This window comes from Phascolarctos cinereus, unplaced genomic scaffold (genome assembly GCF_003287225.1).
Source record: "Phascolarctos cinereus isolate Bilbo 61053 unplaced genomic scaffold, phaCin_HiC Scaffold_5;HRSCAF=322, whole genome shotgun sequence".
In the NCBI taxonomy this organism is placed as follows: domain Eukaryota; kingdom Metazoa; phylum Chordata; class Mammalia; order Diprotodontia; family Phascolarctidae; genus Phascolarctos; species Phascolarctos cinereus.
In genome coordinates this window covers 419,844,949-419,864,418 of record NW_027555958.1, presented here as the reverse complement: position 1 = coordinate 419,864,418, position 19,470 = coordinate 419,844,949, and positions in this window count along the sequence as shown.

Here is a 19,470-nt window from a genome sequence, read left to right as displayed (position 1 = left end):
TGGGCTGTTGTGGTCAAGGCTCTTGCTGGGTTTCAGGTACTCTTGCAGCAAATGAAGTGACTGCAGAAAACAAAGGCTAATTTGTCACCTTGGATTCCTCCTCAATCCTTGCAGAATCTCAGAAAAAGAGCCTGGGGAATGTTTCCTTTTTACACATTCACTGCAGCGCAGAGTACTGGAAAAAAAAAAGCCTCGAATTCTTCAGGTAGCTGAGAACAGATCTAGGAACCCAGGCTTTGCTTCTCAATGCTTTGGCTGGGGTATTGGCCCCTAGACCTTGCCGGTCTAATTTAATATAGAAAAAAGCAGATTTTTTTCATTCAATTTCTTTTGATATCAGGCCATAGTTATGCACTCTCTCATACTTATATTGTAATTACTGTCATCAGTTATCTTGCCAATGCTCAGTTCTAGCCAGGGAAACAAACCTTCATGGGGAAAAGAAGAAAATTGGAATAATGATACTTTTAATCATTTGGATCTTTGGGGAAGACCATCCACAGAGTATCAATGATCGGGACAGCTAGCATACCTAGGTAATTTTAGCTCAGAAAGATTATCTGAATAATAATTGACCTATGTGCACTTTTTCCTAGGAGTACAGAACATTGAATTCATTTTTAATCCCAGCAGGGAGTCATTTGTTCAGATCCTCAGGGTCCATGAGGCATAATGACTCCTCACAATAAAGCCATGAGCCTAAGGTATGGTGGTACAGTGGTTAGAGCTTTGAACTTGGGAGTCAGGAAGACCTGAGTTAAAAACCTGCCTCAGATACTTACAAGCTGGATGACCTTGGGCAAGTCATTTAATCATTTTCAGACTCAGCTTTCTCATCTGTGAAATGAGGGAGGGGGTTGGGCTTCACGGTCTCTAAGATTCTTCCCTATGAGGGCAGTCTGGAGTTTACTGTGGAGTATTCTGATGAAAGAGATCCTGGTGGGAGGAGAGCCCCATATAGTTTCCATGCAGAGTATTCATTTTGGAGAGAGAGGAAGAGGATAGACTTAGGAAAAGATGACCATTCCTTTTTTTTTTTTGTCTCTAGAGGAGGGCTATTCTTAAATTGGGGTCCATGAACCCCCAACATATTTCAAGAACTCCTTGAACTTGGGTAGGAAAAATTTCCACTAACCTTCAATTGAAATTTAGCATTTAAGGAGGCAGCTAGGTGGCGCAGTAGATAGAGCACTGGCCCTGGACTCAGGAGGACCTGAGTTCAAATGTGGCCTCAGACACATCATACTTACCAGCTGTGTGACCCTGGGCAAGTCACTGAACCCCATTGCCTAACCAAAAAAAAAAATTAGCATTTAAGAAAGGATTCAAAGGCTTTATCAGACTACTAAAGAGGTCCATGACAAAAAAAGTTAAGAACCTCTAGTAGTAGATTCAAGACATCTCACAATATTTGCTATTATGGTTGGTAGACTCTATTTGTACTTTGAAATGGTGCCACTTTAGTTGATTGAACCTACCAAGTAAAACTAAGGCCTTTACATTCTGCCTCTTTTTGGCATTTCTTTCAGTTCTAGGAGGCAAGAAGAAGGTCAAACTACATGACACTCCCCTTCCTGACCTCTCTTCTAAGGGAGAAATTCAGACCCAGCCAGGCTAAGTGATTTTCCCCAGTTTATGCCAGCTTATCAATATTGTCAACCAGATAGGGCACTCAGGGGCATTGCTATTTGTCAGCTCTGCAGCTCTACTCTGATTCTGACCTTCAATCTAAATAATTCATGACTTCTCATCTACCTCAACTAGTGAAATCTAGGACACCCTACTATGGAATTAGAAGGAAACTGTCAGATCCAGAGCATGAAGAAATGATGCTATAAAACCCAGGAAGAAGGTAACAGCAATCAGCATGTGTCATAGAGAGCACTTGAAGATCTGATTTTTTTTTAAACAGGAAAAAATGACTCCCAATACTCCCTTCCTGGCAACAAAGCAACCTGAAATGAAATATCCAATTCAGCTCCTTCTCTGATGGGAACTAATAGATCGGCCTCGGGCAATAGCAGCTGCTGCTACAGCATCACTCAGAACTGTTTCCATCCTCCTTACTGCAGGAGCCTCAGCATCCCCTCCCTCCTCATCCCAGCTGCACTAAATATAGTTCCCTCTGAGTGTGAGTTCTATATTTACTGCCTTGAAAGTCAGAGTTCAGCACATAACTCATCAGGCCATTAGTCATTTTTCCATCCAAGGGACTGATATAGAAATCCGTCTAACTGGCTCGTGCATTTCCCACCAGGGGCTGCAATGATGCTGAGAAAAAAGAGCTGCTAAGCCTGAAGAGTTTCTCATCATCCTGGTGGTGTCTAGGAATGTAGGCAGGCAGGGGGCTGCATGGCTGTGAGTGGCAGGGCCTGAGCCAGGCGGCTGAATGCTATTCCCTATGAACCTGTGAAAGGAGGAGGGAGTGAAGGAGAAATAGTAGGCAGAGAGAGGGATTCCAGTTGCCCTCCTGGATGGACCCTTCCCTCTTCTTTTATGATCTCCTTCCATCATAATCGTTGCAAGATCTACTATGAACATCAGCTCTGACCTGGGTAATGATGCTTCTTTTGCATTGCAGAGGGAGAAGAAGACAGCAATGCATTATGGCGCCCTGTAAGTCCTTGTCTTCTGCAAGCCCTGGCCTATTTGGAGACCACAGCTCTGCTCTCTGAAGTCAATTGCTCCTGCTCTACCCCCAAGGCTGCAAAAAACTCAAACCTTGTTTTCTAACCCAACCACTGTTACCATAGCAAGGAGCAGGTTTCTACTTCATTGACAGGGACACTGTCTCCAAAACTTGGGAGAAGCAATGAGATTTATATTAACTTCCCTAGTTACTTTATCTCTTGGGGCCTTGAACTTGTTCATGAGATGTCTGGGGAGGAGCAAAAGTGGAGGGAGGAGACCAGGTGCCAGATCCCCATTGAGAGGCCTAAATAGAGAGCCCTAAGCCCTGCTAAGGCAACTCTATCAGGTGGGGAGCAGTGCGGTCCAAGCCCACTGATCTCCCACAGTACATGTTTGTGGTGCCTGGTCTGCAGGACTGTCCTGATCAAAGTCAAGTGAAGAAATCAGTCACCCTAGTGCCCATCTTGTGCAGGGCATGAAGAGTGTAAGACCCTCTTCTCTATTTGTGAAGCTTATAATCTTGAATGGTGCCAACTGAGTGCTCCTGATGTTTGTTTTTTTTTTATCTCTCGATCTCGAAGAGAACCAATGACATCAGGAGAGTAATGTCTTGACTTGTGAGTGAATTGGATTCAAGTGAGACGGAGCTGGTACTGATAATTAGTGCTATAGGAATGGCAGTGAGGAAGAGCTGTAACTTGCCACAGGAGTTTCTTACAAGAGCTACTAGCAATAATACTCACCTTACAGCTAGAGGGGACCTCAAAAGCCACTGAGTCCAGCCCCCCTCATTTTACAGATAGGGAAACTGAGGCACAGAGGGATTATCTAACTTATCAAGCCTCACACAGCTATTAAGTATCCAAGGTAGGATATGAACTCGTCTTCTTGACTCCTAATTCCACTACACCAAACTGCTTCTCAATAACAGCATCTCACAATTTACAAAACACTTTATAGGCATGATTCCCTTCAAACGTTTCATGCCTTTCACCAACTCTGTAAGGGAAGTGCTATTATTATGCTTCATTTTACGTATGGGTGGAGAGACTGCATGGCATAACAAATAGCTGGCTTCAAAACCAGGAGGTCAGGGTTTATGCCCCACTCCTGATATATACTGGCTGCCTAACCCTGGCAAGTTACTTAAGCCTTCAGTGCTCTGGGCACCTCTAATAACATTATGACTTACAGGGAAGTTTCCTCATATGGGAGTTCCCTACCCCAATGATTACAGGTCTAGTCTTTATTACTACAGATGAGAAAATTGAGGTTTAGAGACACTGTGACTTACCCAGGGTCATACAGCTATTGTCAGAGGTGGGATTTGAACCTATGTCCTTTTGACTTCAAACCCAACATATTATCTTTACTCCTTTTCATACCTTACTCCTACCATACCCTACTCCCTTTCAAGGATGCCTACCAAGAATGAAAGAGAAAGAGTATTAAATCTCTTGTTTCTAACAAGTATGGACACGAAGGAGAATTTCACAGTGACTTGCATAAAGTACTCAGTCAATAAACATTAATTAAATGCCTACTATGTGCCAGGCACTATCCATAGAGTTTGTCATTCTGCCCAAAACTGCTCTCTAAGCTATGTATGCTGGCTGGTCAGCATCCCAGAAGACAAGGTAAATGAGATTCAAGAAATGCCTCTCAATACTTCAGGTGACCAAAGAAAATCAAGTGTTCCAATTGTTTTAATGAAGGAAACAGAAGCACTTTAAGGGAAGAAAGACCAGATACAAGAGGATATAGAGGGGAATCTTGACCTGTCCTAGGAGGATGGAAGTTGGAACAATGTGAAACAGAAAGAAGGGGCAATGGAAGACCACTAAACACTTGGAGCCAAGTGATAGTCATGAGATCCTTCCTACATAGGGGGTAGTTGGACCCTTTGCTGAAGTGGCATGTGTTTGTGCCCCAAGGGATGAGGATGTGAATCCATAGGTGTCATTAGGAGAGTGAACATCCAGGAAAGGGTGAGAAGAAAGGGGATATGAGTAGGAGGTGGTCAGTGACTTCCTGCTGAAGGAAAATGAGGGAACTATTTATCAGATACCTGAACAGAAAGAAATTGAAAAAGGCTTTGAATTGAAAATGAAAGAAATAAAGAGATTTCTGTCTTGCTGGAGTGTGTGTTCAGGATGAAACAGAGAACCTTCCCAACTGTGTCAAAGCAAAAAAACTCCTACCCCTTCTGGTGGGAACAAATGCTACTTCCAAAGAAAGAATTGTAAAGGATTGTGAAGTCCTGAACGAGAAAATGAAGACCTTAGGCGTCCTAGTGGGGTTCTCATTACTGTCGTCGATTGCAGGCAAGGACTTGGGAAAAGAAAGACAGATTTAAGGAGTGAACGATCTAGCAAGAAGTTGGTATGTGAGGACAGGACCTGGAAATCTACAGTATAGCCGAGAATGAAGATGGACTCCTTGTCAGAGATGACGTGCTAATATTCATAATAATAAAATAATAACAATAATAGTATTTATATTGCAAGGTGTTTTATAAGCATATCTCATTTGATCCTCCCAACAACTCTCTGAGGTAGGAGCTATTATTATACCCATTTTAAAGATGAGGACGCTGAGGCTGAGAGGGTTAATTGATTTGTCCAAAAACTCACATAGTTAATAAATGTCTGCAGCATGATTCCAACTCAAGTTTTCCAGACTCCAAGTTGATCACTTGTGCCATCTAGTTATAACAATAACTAGCATTTACATAGTGCTTTAAGGTTTACAGAACACTTTTTATTTCAGGGGATCTTCACAAAAAGCCTGTGGAGTAGGTGTTGCTACAGATGAAGAAACTGAGGCTGAGAAAGTTTGAATGACTTGTCCGAGGTCAGTAAGTATCTGAGGCAGGATTCCAATTCAAGTCTTTCTGACTCCAATTTGAAAACTTTATACACTGTACCACCTAACTGACTAATTAATACTCCTAAAATGAATTTTCAAGGTCTTTAAACATTTAACCAAAAGGGATTGAAATTGGAAAGTCAGTCAACAAACATTTATTAAGTGCTTACTTATGTATCAGGTATAGTACTAAGCACCGGAGATACAAAGAAAAGGCAAGAGAAGAAAGTCTCTGCCCTCAAGGAAGGAATGTATGGGAGAAATAACATCTTGTCAGTTTTTTCAGTTGTGTGATCACTGAAAATGACTCAACAGTCACATCTCCCAAATCTCTCCATATTCTACCTTGTCCTATCATCTCCATCTTGACTACTTGGTGAACTGGTTCAGCTCTTCTCTACTCTCTTCTGTGTTCTTCACCCCCTTATATCACTGGTTATGCCTTACCAAGTGTCAGCTTTGGATCATTCCTACCATGGGCTACTTCCGTTCCTACGCAGGTACTACAGAACAAGGCAGGAGAAATTCACAAAACCATTCTGATTAGTTCCACCAGAAATTTATGTTGCATAATCCCAACTGGGTCCTCACTGCTAGTAGGCAATCCTTTCGTACCTACCTAATTAACTTATTATCTCACTTATTGCAATGAGAACCATTGTCAATGATGAGGACCATTGTGGCAAGTGGGATAATGAGTTAATTGCAAGGTAATTCTTTTCTAAACCTTTTCATCCAACCTCAAACCTCCTATGGCTCCCCCACCCCTTATCTGAGAACTTTGCCTCATATTTTACCAAAAATTGAGGCCATTCACCAAGACGTCCCTCATCTCACATCACCCAGATGCTTTCAACCACTATCTTCTCCTTCCCTCCTGTTTCACGTAATGAGATGGTCCCTTCTCCTTGTCATGGAAAATCCCTCTACTTGTGTAAGTCACACCATTCTATATCATCTGCTCTAGCAGATTGCTCCTCTCTCACCCTGACACTATCATTTATCTTCAATATTTTCCTATCTACTGTCTGATTGTTTATTTGTTTGACTGACAAGATGGACACGTTTGAAGGTCTGAGGTGTAGGAGTACACGTTGGTGGATCTATAGTTTTGGTGGATTTGGTAGACAGAACCAAAGAGTGGTCTTTAATGGTTTGATGTTACCTTGAAAGGAGATTTCTAGATCAATGCTCCAGAGACCCCTGCTTGGACCTATGATGCTTAAATGTTTTATCAATGACTTGGATAGAAGCACAGATGGCATGCTTATTAAATTTACTGAAGACAAATGGTTAGCAAAGATAGCTGATACATCAAATTAGAGAGTCAGGAAAGCTGAGCTAAATATAATAAGATATTTATAGAGATAAATGCAAAGTTGAAATTTTTGTTGCCAAAAAAAATTGATTAACTAGTAGAATGTAGAGGAGACCTGACTAGAGAGCAATTCCTCTGAAAGAGATCTGGAAATCTTAATAGATTGCAAATTCAAGATAAGTTAACAGCATAAGATGGCATCCAAAAAAACCATAATGTCACCTTAGACAATGTTAAGAGAAGAATAGTGGTCAGGACAAGAGCAGTGACCCTTGTCCCACTTTTCTCTGCTCTGGTCATACCCAAAGTGAAGTTTTATGTACGAATCTAGTCACCACATTTTAAGAAGGGTATTGATAAGCTGGAGAATATTTAGGGGAGAGCAACAAAAAAGGCAAAGGGTCTTGAGTCCAATAAAAGATTATTGTAAGAACAAGGGATGGATGACTAGGCTGGAGAAGAGAAGATTTAGGAGGTCATGATAGCTGTCTTCAAATATTTGAAGAGTTGTCGAATAGAAGCAATATTAGCCTTGTTCTGCTTGGTGCCAAAGGGTAGAACTAGGAATAATAGGTGGAAGTTGTAGAGATTGAGGATTGCTATAAGAAAAATATTCTGAGGTAGACTATCTGATTTTTAATACCTCTAATTCTGGGGATATATTAAAATATATTGACCTGAAATCTATCTTCGTGCATCTTCTCTCTTCCACATGATATTTTAAAAATATTCTAAAATAGCTGACATATAATCCTGTCTTCTGTTTTTAAATTAAATGTGTCTGTTCTCTTTAACCAATCTTTGTATTAAATAGTGTCCAGGTTGCCCTTATTAATGTTTTGATTCTTCAATAGTTTTGTGATCTCATCAATGTGAATTCTCTCACCAATGGATCAGATTGCAATTCATCTGTGCCTTATCATTTGGTACAACTCTTTTTTGCGTCCTACCATAAATCTTCCATTTAGAGTCTATCCAACATGCTGTAGTCTTTCCTCTATGTCCCTTGAACATTTGTGGACATCAATAGAGCAAATAGGTTGTCTACTGGGTAGTCTTTAACCTATGACCAATCTACTACTTTTCTGGTCATAAATCTCTCTGGTGACATCCTTCGTGTTATTCCGCGTGACTCTCTCCATTTCCCTTTGGGTATATTTCAGTCATACTGGAAGAAGACTGATGTTAAGAAATGGATATTTGTTTAAGGGAGTAGCTGAGGTTTTTATGAACACTGCAGCATTTTCCAGAGGAGACCCCATCTGATCTCCTCATCAAGGCGGTGTGATGGATAAGTTATGGGAAATCAAGAAGACATGAATTCAAATCCAGCCTCAGACACTTACTGGGTGTGTGACTTTGTGCAAGTCATTTAACTTCTGCCTGTCTCAACTATTTCATCTATAAAATGGGGATAATTATAGGACCTCACAGGGTTATAAGGATAAAATGGGATATTGTAAAGTTCTTTGCAAAGTTTGAAGTGTTATATAGATGTTAGTTATTGTTACTAATACTATGATTATTATTGCTCAGTAATAGTCATTATTCGTTCGCTATGGATAATCAAGCTGAAATCGTTTTAGTGATTGTAGATCTCATTCAGGTGGCCCTGAAGTTCTACAAATCTTGATGCAATAAGCACAATATCATCAGCAAATTGGAACATCCAGAGGACTTTATCTTTAAGGACCTCCAAACTTTATGTTGGATAGCCAACGTTACAAAGGCAAACACCTGTCAGGAGCACATGTCTCCTTATTTTATGTTTCATTTTATATTAATGACCAAGGAATAATTCAAAATAATCTTCATATTTTCCAAAGAAGTTGGCAAGATTTTAACATTTGTATGGGAGACATTGGAAGAAAGACTTAAAGGTGACATTTCTCTCTACCAAATGAATTTTTAAAATACCAAACAATAAAAACAGTTGGATATTATATTCCTTTCATCTTTCACTAAACAATGTTACTAAAAAGATATTATATCCCATAAAATATCACTTATGGAAGACTGCCCGTTACCTTCTCACACTTCAATTAAACCTAGACATACGTATGAATTATTCTCATAGATACCGTATAGAAATTAAAAAAAAATTGGTCTATACATTGGTATTTATAGTGGCATTTTCTAGAAGGTCACTTCTTTTATGTACCAATAAAATTCATAATTTTTCCAAACGTTTGATGTCTTTTCATCTTTCAGATACTATGGGAATCAATTCCTTAATGCTTTTAAGGTTGGATTGCCTTCTTACAGACTTCTCCTTTGTCTACTTGCTCTAGTTCAATTTCTTTTTCCATCTCTTGTTTTCATTAGTGCAAATTCTACTGCTTCATAGAATATATTGGATTTTCTGATGTTAGAGTCCAAATGTGGTGGCTCCATTGTCATGGATTAAGAAAAATATTTGATTTTTAAGACATCGACAGATCTTTTCTACTTTTTCTTTTTTTGTTTTCTTCTTTACAGCTTCATCATTAGATGTTCTTGCAATGATATGGTTTAATTGAAGATTTCAGCAAGCTTTCTTCTGTAAATTTATTTTTCTATTCCCTGCCATTAAGTGTTTTATGAAATGAGGCCGTTTATAAAAATAACGTTCCATCATGTTCCTTCATAAGATTTTCAAATCAGTTTTGCCCTTGGCTCATGTTTGTCAAGGAGATTTAGTCTTTCTTAGGGCAATTTCTATGCTCTACACTTTACAGTTCTATGCTCCACACTCTACAGTTTCTACACTTTTGGTCTCATTCTTATAAATGATTTCAATCAGTTGTTTCCTTAGGAAATAGTGATAATATGTTAATATTCATTGTTAATATCTTTTATCACTTTCCCATTTTTGTGTCAACAGCTGATTTAAATGTTAGGTTGGCATTGTCTAAATTGTTTGCCACATCTTCTCTTTTAAATTTTTTTCCCATGAGTCCTACTCCAGTATTTTATCATGACAGGGAAATGACAGAATTTTTGAATGCCTATTCTCTTCCCCCAACTTATGACTAAAGGCTAAGGCACATTTTACCATGATGAAAAATCTTCAAGTGTGGTTATGGCAATAGATTATGTCCATGTTTGAGGTCCAGTCTAGAAAGAGGTTTGTCATCATTTTGATGATTTGATAATTGGTAATTAATTAGTAAGTTACTTGGTAATTAATTCCTTTGCCATGGCAATGCATTGACAAAACAGAGGATGTGATCTCCATCTATTTCAATAACGGCCACAGAGTAATGGAGGCATAAAAGAGAAGAGGGTGCTTAGAATAACTATTTGTAAACCATCTATAAACCTTAATTTAATTGTTGATAGTCTAAATGTGAGATTCTTGTCCACTTACCAGTCCAATCTGACCCAATGTAATACAACTTTATTGAGCACCTACAATATGCAAGCATTGTGCTAGGTGATAGGTGGTAGGGATTCATAGACAAATAACAAAAGAAGTCCCTTCTTTCAAGGAATTTATATTCTTCTTTGGGAACACAACATTTAGTGTCAATACCGGAGTACTGACTGCATCATATATAGCTTGTCAGTCTCCCTAAAAATGAAGCAATGTAACTAGAAGACAAAGGCAAGTTGAGGTGGAATGAAAAGATGACTTGCTTGTTCTTATAGAGGCAAATCAGGCGCTGGCAGAGTTGGTGTTCTCAAATGTCCAAGGCAATAAAGTCTTACCATTTTGTCTTGTAGTGCTCATGAGAAGCACCTACTAAAAGACTGTCATGAAGAAAATTGCAGATTTTCAAAAATTTCAACAAAATTCTCTGTTGGAAAGAATGAAAGGGTGGAACATTTTTATGAAAGATATCCTTGAGCCATCTGACTTAAAACAACATACATTCAATGAATTTAATACACAGATGTGAAGAGGGGAGGACATTGAGAATAATGCTGGTTATTCATGCTCATAAGTAAGAAAAGAATGGCAAAATGTATGCCATCAATAAGCCATGTAGAATCAACTTTCTTTAAGAAGAATGTCAGAAAGTGATAGACAGGAAATCCATTAAATGAAAGAGATTAAATTCTGGCAGAGACCTGATTCCTGATCTGGGAGTAATGTTGAAATTGGTTTGTTAGAGCCAAGATCATGCCTGTCAATATCATTCCTCAAACATGGCTCCCCAAACTCAATAATACTTCAGATGTAGTCAATAAGAGCATAGTACAGAAACATTATTAGTTTTTTCTTTATATTAATGTGATTGAAGATTAGCTTTTTAATTTTTTTGATAGCTATGTTATGCTATTGACACATATTGCATTTGGAATCTACTTAAGCTCCCAGGTATTATTTTCACATGAATTGTTTGTGAAATCTCTCTAATATTGCACTTTTGATATTTTGAACTTAACTTTATATTTAGTCGTACTAAATTTATCTTATGTTTTTCTCATTATTCTCATTTGTAGAAATCTTTTTGGATCTTCATTCTACTATGCAATGTGTTAGCAATTATCCCTCCCAGTTTTGTGTAATCTGCAGATACAGCAAGAGTGTCATTATTGCCTTCATCCAAGGTATTGACAAAAAAATGTAACAGAAGAGGTTCCAGGATGGAATCTTATAGAAGTCCATTAGAAGCTGCCTTCCTTTTTTAGATTTATTAATCAATACTCTTTGAGTACATTTATTACAGTGTACATCTCTTTGCATTTTTTTCCAATGCATCCATAGATCTTATCAATGAGGACCTTGTGAAAGGCTTCTTTCTTCATAAAAATATTTTTTACTTGATATATTTTATTTTTACATCACTGTATTTCCAACTATGTTTCTCTCCTTAACAAAAAAAAAATCTTTTGTTACAAAGAATAAAACAGAAAAGGAAAAAAAAACTCAGTAAAATTGACCATCATATCTAATGGTATACTGAGTTTTTCACTCAGTATCTTACCTCTGCAAAGTGAGGAGACAGGTTAATTTCCTCATCTTTGGAGACAAGCTTGGTCATTATAGCAACATAGCATCCAGTGCTATTGTTCTTTCCATTTGCACTGTTGCATTCATTATATTTTTTTCACTTTGGATCAGTTCAAATAAGGTTTCCTATACTCTCTATTCTTCATTATCATATTTTTTCATGCTGCCATAATATAGTATTCCATTATATGAATGTACAATAATGTGTTTAGCCATTCCTCAACTTGTGAACATCTACTTTGTTTCCAGTTCTTTACTATTACTAAAAAAAGTGCTGCTTTAATATTTTGTGTATATGGTATCTTTCCTTCTCCATTCAAGAGACATTTTGGGGGTGGGAGGACAGATGCCTAGTAGTGGGACCTCCTGGCCAGAAGGTATGGACATTTCGTAATTTTCATCAAATTACAAATTGCTTTCCAGAACATTTGAACCAATTCACAGCTCCACCAAAAATGTATTAGTAAGCCTGCCTTCCTACAGCCCTTCTAATATTGATTATTCCCATATTTTACTATCCTTGTCAATTTTCTGAGTGCGAGATGAACATGAAGATATTTTTCAAATGATTTTCTAAAATCCAGGTATATTGATTCTATGCAATTCCTGTGAGGAGCAGAGCCGAGGCATCCTAGGAGAGTAAGGGGAGGCTTTAGCACTAGCGGTGTGAATTACTTTGGCCACATGTTGCTGATACATGTGCCTCTTCTGGCTTTGGAGTCAAATGCCACATCTTTTCTTTATTAGCTGTGCAACCTTGAGGAAGCCACTTAAAACATCTTGGGCTTCAGTTTTCTCATCTGTAAAACAAGGGGTTGGATTTTTTGATCTCTAAACTCCCCTCCAGCTCCTATGATAGTTTGTTCTATTGTCTGAAATCTTATTAGACTCTCTGTACTGCAAAATTTAGACCTCAGAATTTTGAAGTATAGGATTTTAGGACTGGAAGAGACTTAAGAGTTCATCTAGCTTTATCTGGCTTCCCCTGCCCATTTCACAGGTGAAGAAACTGAAGGCAAAATGACTTGCCTAAGTAGAGGTCTGGAAAGGTCTGGAAACTCCTAGGCTCATTCAAGTGCTCTTTTTGCTGCACCATATTCGCTCTCATACATAGGATCACAGATCTAGAGCTGGAAAGAGGCATCTTGTCCACGTTTCCAATGGGAAAGCCAAGGCCCAAAGGGGTGAAGTTACTTGTCTGAGGTCACAGAGGTAATAAGTATCAGGATTTGAATCTCGGTCCTCTGATTTCAGAGCTAATGCATGCTGCCTCCATTGTACCAAATAGCCTGATTGTTCCACATATGTTAGGTCTCCTCAACTAGATTATCCTCATGGGCTGGCATTGTGACTAGTATTTGTTGCTGTTGTTGAGTTGTTTCAATTGTGTCTGACTCTTCATGACCCCATTTGAGGTTTTCTTGGCAGAGATACTGGAGTGGTTTGCCATTTCCTTCTCCAGCTCATTTTACAGATGAAGAAACTGAGACAGAATCAAGTGGCTTGCCCAAGGTCACACTGCTAAGTGTCTGAGGCCAGATTTGAATTGGTGAAGATAAGTCTTCCTGATTCCAAGCCCAGGGCTCTATCGGCTACGCCACCTAGCTTGTTCATTGCCCACGACCAGCAAGTTCCTCTTACAGCTCAGGGTAAACAGAAGATGCTTAATTAATAAATACTCATTAATGGCTTAGCTTGACCCTAGCCCCAGGCCCAATCTGTAGGTTCAGACAAGATCAACAACAAAGTTCAAACAAGTCAGCAACAAATCAGATGTTAGCTTCCCTGGCTTGAAACTTGGAAGCTCTGACTCTAGGAACTGCACACAAGAAATGCTACCAGTGCCACAATATGCACTCTCTTCCTTTCTCAGTATTTTCTCAACACAAACATCAAGCTCACTATGAGATTCTTGGCCCCTCACCCACTATCTTCTTCCTGCATCCCTGTGACTGCTGAAGAGGCCTCAGATTTGAATTCCACATGGCAGCAGAATATAGAGGAAAGACAAGTCCTTCTCTAGAATGTCAGCTGCTCCAACCTGTCAGGATTTCTCTGACAAGCCTGTCTTGCTATGTGGGCTGCAGCGGTATTTTAAGCATCCCAAATGTGCACTCAGAAAGCATGCCAACCATTCCCGGCAAAGCAAGTTGCTGCTGCTTTCTGTAGGAGTCGATTCAGGTATTTACAGTATTCCACCTGGGCCCTAGGAATCCTCACTCCACAAAGCCTCAAACCCATACAGATCACAGAGTCTGGTTGTTGGAGTGCATGAGGATAACGAAGTAAGAAATAGCACTTAAAGCAGAGACACACTGTCACATAGTGGAAGAGAAGGAGATATAGGGGCTGTGGGAGCAACAAAACGTGTCCCTTATAGAACAAAGGTAAGGGCAGGGGCTGAGGAACAGAATGCAAAGGTTTTATCTGCACATGCAATTAATGCTTTCATTAGGCTGCATTAGGTGTCCTGGGTACACATTACTAATGCTGTTCTTTCGTCTAAAATTTCCCAGTGATAAATTGTATGACCCCAAGATGTCCATTATGACATCCTACAAAAAAGACATTCTGTGCTGTATTTTGTGGCAAAAATGACAAAACTCAGCCTCTTCCAGGAGGATATGCAGTCTGCTTTATTTTTTCCTGTACTAGCAAATGTTGAACATCAGTTGATCGGTCAACAAGAGCGTACAGGTAGCTACTATGTTCCCATTACTCATAGCTAGGACTTTAGGGAATATAACAAAAAGAAATATGTCCCTTGCCCTGAAGGAGCTTACAATCGTTTGAAGAAAAGATGCACGCACAAAAAAGTACACGACAACATTTGCTTAGCTCTTTATTGTTAGTCACCAAGTATTTTGAAGGCTTTCCCTTATTTTCTCCTTGGGAATGATGTCCTTTTTAAAGGTAAAATCAAGTCTTAAGGTAAATGGTCATCAAAAGGTTATTCAGCAAGAACTGGATATAAAGTAAATACTTGTTATTGGAAGAAGACTAAGAATTTGGGATAAAGGAATGGATTATCACAGTGCCGTGAGAAACAATGAGCAGAAAGACTTCAAAGAATGTGGGTGACTGCAAAATGGTTACAAGCAGAACTAGGAAAATAATGTATACAACTGCAAAATATAATGAAGAGACCACCATTACCTCATAATGACCATGATTGTCTGGAGAGAGATAAGAAAAAGCCCCTCTTTCCCTTCTTCGCAGAGGTGAGGGCTATGAGTGTAAAACCTTGCATAGACCACTGGACATGGTTCTGATGAACTCCTTGTTTCTGTTCTTTCTGTTTTTATTCTTTGTTATAGGAGACTTTTTTGAGGAGAGGAGGAAGGATATGTTTAAAAATAAAACTGATTTGAAAACAAAAGTTATCAATCAGTACTTTAGATTGTGATATTGTTTAGTTGTGTCTCACTTCTTTGTGACAGCATTTGGGATTTTCTTGGCAAAGATTTGAAGTGGTTTGCCATTTCCTTTTCCAGCTCATCCTACAGATGATGAAACTGAAGCAAACTGGGTTAAGTGACTTGTCCAAGATCACACAGCTAGTTAAGTATCTGAGGCCAGATTTCAACTCAGGTCTTCCTGACTTCAGTCCTGGCATTCTATTCACTGCTGCATCTAGCTGCCCACTTATGATTTATGCAGCTAGTGATTTGCAGAGGCAGTAGTCAGAACCTGGCTTTTCCACCTCCAGCTCAGTGTTCTTACCTCTATTCTATATCACCACCCCCTTGGCTATTCCTGGTGCACCTTGCTGTGGGCTATAGGGAATAGATTAGCCAACTGGTCCCACAGGATTCAAGCTCACAGCTCTAGACTCATTAGCATCTTGAATCAACCATCAGAACAGCCAGGGATGAGTTGATCAGAATCCTCAACAAGGGCGAAGGCAGGAGAGTTTTGGGATATACAATTAAGATTCCTTGGGTGCATGTCAGTCAAAAGACCTACAAATTGACTGGGACCAATAGAGGGCAAGGACAGTACTTGGGTAAATTGGCCAGCTGAGAGGCGTTCTAGCCACTTAAGATGTTATTAGGGCCCTTCTTAGCCTCTCATGAGCTTAGACATCTCTTTGGCTTTCCACCTCCAGCTTCCTTCAGAAGTGAGGTGGTAAGTTAGGTTCCCATGGGAACGGGCACAGTGCAGCATTCCTCACCAAGTTCAGTGCCTATATCCAGAACCTGTTGAATAAAAAATAAAAGTCAGCCTAACAGGATCTGATCAAGTCCTACAACTGGCATTGTGATCTCTCTGCATTTTCTGTGGTCTCAAGACTCTTTTCAATGCTACTCCTCCCCAAAGGACCTTACTGAAACCTACCCGGATTGTTACTCTAGTCTCCAAAAGGTTTTCTTCTCTCTCTATTCTCTTGATGCTCTCATTATACCTTCTAACACTGCCAGGCTAATCTTTTCTATGCACAGATCTCAGCCATATCACTCCTGCTCACAGATCTTCAGAGCCTCCTCTTTGCCCACCAGAATGCGGAAAAGAAGACTGGAGCCTAATTATGGAGAGCTAAAGCTGGGTACTTTGCATTTCACCCTAGAAGCCATAAGTGGCTACTGAGGATTTTTGAGTGGGGAGTGATGTGAGCAGATCTGAGACTTCGGAAAATTATTGTTTTTCTATAGGATAATTATACTGATAGCTATAAAATAATTATATATAGGTATGCATGTATACATACATATGTGTATATATGCATAGACACATCTATGTATGTGTATACATATATATGCATACACACGTGAGTATGTATAGGATACATACATACACACACATACACACACACACACACACACACACATATATATTAGCCTTCTCTGCTACAGATTTTTATTCTTTCATCCCCACCTGGGTCAGTCCCTCCTCATCCTATTTCCATTGTGCTATTTGGACACTCTCCCTTTGTTACCTGATCCGCTTTCATCCTAGCACGTTTTTCCTTCACACTGCTTCCATCATCTGATCATGAAAACTTGGATCTCTAAAACATCATTGCATCCTAGGCACCCTCTCCAGTGCTGGTTGTTACTTCTCTAATACTATTCCAACATACTAGGCTAGGATCATGTTTGTTTGTTTGTTTGACTTTCTTTGTGTTCTTTGCACTCGGCACATAGTGTTTGACATCTGTTGACTCAGGCCACTCTGTTCTAGCCAGTGGGCAGGGAAGAGAGAGAAATATAGGGGTAGAATTGCCTATCTCCACTGAAAGTATACATAGTCGGTACACCAGTATACATAGTCAGAAACAGTGGGAATCTGACTCCCATTAAGTGAACAGAAAACTGCTTCTCTTGTCCATTCCATTTTGTACTTTGGAGAATGGTATTTTTGGATCAAGAGGATCCTGCTCTATGTCTGTGATGGAAAGCTCCTCTTTAAGTCTCATGACCCTTCTGCAACATTAATATTCCTACTGGCTGCTAAGCGAACAATAGGGAGGTTATTTCCTATTCAGAGACCTAGGAGGTCAAACGTGATATCAAAGAGAATGGAACTGGGGATGCAATAAATTATAAGATATCAGTCATTAACTGTGACATTATCAAGACAAGTGAAGATCTGGAGACATTCTGTAACCATGCCACTATGATTTTTCCTTTTCTATACATTCACAAGGCTACCAGCTTTACTCTAGCCCCTATCATCACATGCCTGCAATGGATCAGCCTTCTATCAGGGCTTCCTCTTTCTAGGCTTTTCCCTATCCAATCCACCCTCCACACGCTGTACAAGATAAGCTTCCTAAGGCACAAGTCTGACCAAGTTTGTCACTCCCTCGCTCCAAAATTTTTAGTAGCTCGCCACTGGGTGAAACACAAACTCCTCAGCCCGACATGCAAACCTTCTGTAATTAGTCTCCTTCTTACTTTTCCTGTCTTACTTTGTATAACTCCCCGTCACCCATCCTAGACTCTACGGCTAGTGCTGGGCCAAATTTCAGCACAATGACTGGAGTTTCCTATTCCCTGGATTATATACCCATCAAAAAGAAATATGCAACCCGAAAGATCACAGATGTTCCAGAAGGCCGGAAAGTGGTTGCCAAGGCAACACCAGAGGTTTATGACATCATAGAGGGATGGAGAAGGGGACACAGATTGGCTTGTAGCTCATATAAACCTTTTCTTCCAGTAGAAAACAGGCTAAAAAAAGAAAGTGTTTTGTCCAAATTAAATTTTTCATTGGTGACAGTGTGTTCCACCATTTGGCATCACATAAAAAGTTATTAGTATGACTCCCTGAGAAGCAATTACTCTTTTCTTCCAAAGCACCAAAAAGTTAACATTAGAGAATCACTAACATTGGAAGGAACTTGCTGAACACCTGCTGTGGAAAGAGTTCTCTGTGAATTATTTCCCTCTTGCTGTTTTCTACCTATTAAGTACATTTTCAGACAAGTGGAATGCTTATTGCTTAAAGCTTTACATCTGATACAGTGGTGGAACCTGAAAATTAATCCAACATAAGAAGGACCACCTGGTCCAAGATTTTCTTGTCTCCAAATTATGTTGGAAGAGAATGACTCTGATTCATGGAGGGGACCTAGAATTCTCTTTGTTCACAAAAATGTCTTCCTAACTGAAAGCAAACTTCTTGGGCAGGGAGGTGAGGGGGCAGAGAAAATGGTTCACAGTGTCCTAGGCAGCATCTTTGAACAGTTGAACTGTATCTGCCCCATTAAATGTTTTCTCCAACAGTTATGTCTTTTGTTGGATTAAGGGATGATCTTTAAGCTTAACTGGAGAATTAGTTCTTAGGGACAAAGAATAAATAAACGATTCGTACACCAAGGGAGCTTGCTCATTTTGTCCCATTTATTGCCTCATTTGTTTAAGTGTTGGCTGATTGGGGTAGTCTTCACCTTCTTTCCCACCTCCATCACCTCCTGATTTATATCCCCGTCAATTAAAGTAACAACAATCCAAAGATACTTAGCCCTTTACAGTTTAAGAAAAGGTTTTAATCCCAATCACTTCATTAATTGGTGAGACAAATTATGCAAGTTTCATCATCTGCATTTTACAAGAGAAAACTGAAGCTCAGAGAAGTGATTTGTCCACAGTAACTCTGGAACCCAAATCCTCTGGGTTCAAGCGTTGTGTTCTTTCCATTACTACACTAAACTGTTTCTCAGCCATGTGCATTTCTATATTCAAGATACATCTTCTGGAATTATTTCTTCTAAGAAATCTTCTCTCTGGCTAGCTCCTTCTCATAATGATCACTTCTTTGTACCACCTTTTCTCAGTCCTTTTGCAAACTTTATTACTTTGAGGATATTATGATATCTTTAATCATAGGTACTTTCTCCACCAATGCTAAAGGTAAGCACTCCATGTTGTGGTCAAAGGAATCCATTCCCTGGCAGCCAGCTCTTTGGTGATGAGCCTTTCCAAACATAGTGAGAGAAATGATTATTACTAACCAATGACTTGGGGAGATCCAGAGTTCTCCCTCTTTTTCTAAAGTCCTCATTTCAAGGCTCAGCCTCTGAAGGACAGGACTGATGAGAGCAGTTGAATTAATATTCTCCTCTAATAAGGTATTGCTACCCCATCTAACCTTACAAAGAATTTAATCTAAGGTGAAACTCCCAGCCCACTATGTTCTGCTCAGGCTTGGGTGGGGGATATACATCCTTTGTCTAGATTTCCAGATGGTGAGGGTGATTTGGAAGTAAACG